Below are 2,541 nucleotides of genomic sequence, written 5' to 3'. Positions count from 1 at the left end.
TGCACCCTTTCCACCCTCAGTGCTTCCTCCAAGTGGTGTTCAACATGGAAAGGAGCACTGATTCATCAACTGAGGGAGGGCGGTACGTGGTAATCAGCAGGAGGTTTCCTTGCCCATGTTTGACCTGATGGTGAGACTTCATAGGGTCCGGAGTTAATCTTCAGGACTCCCAGGGCAACTCCCATCCGACTGTATACCACTGTGTCGCCACCTCTGCTGGGTCGGTTCTGCTGGTGGGACAGGACATACCCAGGGACACTGACGGTAGGGTCTGGGACGTTATCTGTCAGATCTGATTCCATGAGTTTGGTTAGGCCACGCTGCTGCTTGAGTTATCTGTGAGACAGCTCTCCCAATTTTGGCACTAGCTTGCTGGTGTTAGTAAGGAAGACTTTTGCAGGGTCGACATTGCTGAGATTTCCGTTGTCATTTCTGGTGCCTAGATCGATGCTGGGTAGCCTGTCAAGGCCGTATTGAATGAACGGCATGACACTAGGAAGTTCACAGGAACAAAGGGACCTTGGCGTGTGTGTCCATAGGTCTCTGAAGGCGGAGGGGCATGTTAGTGGGGTGGTGAAAAAGGCATATGGGACACTTGCCTTTATCAATCGAGGCATAGATTACAAAAGTAGGGAGGTCATGTTGGAGTTGTATAGAGCCTCGGTGAGGCCACAGCTGGAGTACTGGGTGCAGTTCTGGTCGCCACATTATAGGAAGGATGTGATTGCGCTGGAGGGGGTGCAGAGGAGATTCACCAGGATGTTGCCTGGGATGAAACATTTAAGTGATGAAGAGAGGTTGGATAGACTTGGGTTGTTTTTGTTAGAGCAGAGAAGACTGAGGGGCGACCTGATCGAGGTGTACAAGATTATGAGGGGCATGGACAGGGTGGATAGGGAGCAGCTGTTCCCCTTAGTTGAAGGGTCAGTCACCAGGGGGCATAAGTTCAAGGTGAGGGGCAGGAGGTTTAGGGGGGATGTGAGGAAAAACTTTTTTGACCCAGAGGGTGGTGAGGGTCTGGAATGCGCTGCCTGGGAGGGTGGTGGAGGCGGGTTAGCCTCACATCCTTTAAAAAGTACCTGGATGAACACTTGGCATGTCATAAACATTCAAGGCTATGGGGCCAAGTGCGGGTCAATGGGATTAGGTCGGTAGTTCAGGTGTTTCTCACGTGTCGGTGCAGACTCGAAGGGCCAAAGGGCCTCTTCTGCACTCTGTGTGATTCTGATCCTGTCCAGTTTTGTTCCCTTGTCACAACTGAATGGCTTGTTGGCCATTTCACAGTCAACCACATTGCTGTGGTCCTGTAGTTACATATAGGGCAGATTCCCTTCCCTGGAGGGCATTAGTGAACCATCTGGGTTTTTACAACAATGGTTTCATGGTCATCATTAGACTTTTAATTCCAGATTATTGTCGAATTCAAATGCCACTATTTGCCGTGGCGGGATTGGAACACGGGACCCTAAAGCATTACCCCCGGGTTCTGGATCATTAGTCCAGCTACAAAGCCACTACACCATCACCTCCCCTCACGCTATTATGATGGAGTTACAGCATTTTAACCCCAGCGACAGTGAAGGAACGGCCGACATATTTCCAAGTCAGGATGGTGAGTGGCTTGGAGGGGAACTTCCAGGTGGTGGTGTTCCCATGTGTCTGCTGCCCTTGTCCTTCTAGACGGTAGTGGTCATGGGTTTGGAAGGTGCTGTCTAAGGAGCCTTGGTGAGTTGCTGCAGTGCATCTTGTAGATGGTACACATACTGCTGCTACTGTCCGTCGGTGGTGGGAGGGAGTGGATGTTTGTGGATGGGGTGCCGATCAAGCGGGGCTGCTTTGTCCTGGACAGTGTCGAGCTTCTTGAGTGTTGTGGGAGCTGCACTCATCCAGGCAAGTGGAGAGTATTCCATCACACTCCTGACTTGTGCCTTGTAGATGGTGGACAGGCTTTGGGGAGTCAGGAGGTGAGTGACTCACTGCAGAATTCCAAGCCTCTGGCCTGTTCTTGTATCCACAGTATTTATATGGCTGGTCCAGCTCTGGTTCTGGTCAATGGTAACCCCCAGGATGTTGATATGTGTTTGTTTGTGTGTCTGTCAATGTGTCTGTATGTGTGTCTCTGTGTGAGAATGTGCGGGTGTGTGTGTGTATATATATGTGTGCCTGTGCACGTGTGTTTCTGAGAGTGTGTGTAATTGTGCTTTTGTGTGTGTTAGTGAAAGTGTGTGTGTGTGAGTTTGTGTGTGAGATTGTGTGTGTGTGAGATTGTGTGCATACGTGCATGTGTGTGTGTGTGTGTGTGTGAGCGCCTTTGTCTCTGTGTGTGTGTTTTTGTGTGTGAGAGAGAGAGAGAAAGTGTGCATATTTACATGTGTGCGTGTCTGTCCATCTGCATGTGTGTGTGTGTCCGTGTGTGCATATGTGTGTCTGTGTGTTTACGTGTGTCTGCGTTTCTGTGATTGTGTGCCTGTGAGTAAGTGTGTGTCTATGTATGTATGTGCGTGTCTATGTGTGTGTGTCTGAGTGAGTGTGTGCCTATGT

This window comes from Cetorhinus maximus, unplaced genomic scaffold (genome assembly GCF_964194155.1).
Source record: "Cetorhinus maximus unplaced genomic scaffold, sCetMax3.hap1.1 HAP1_SCAFFOLD_2384, whole genome shotgun sequence".
NCBI lineage: Eukaryota > Metazoa > Chordata > Chondrichthyes > Lamniformes > Cetorhinidae > Cetorhinus > Cetorhinus maximus.
This window is presented reverse-complemented; position numbering follows the sequence as displayed.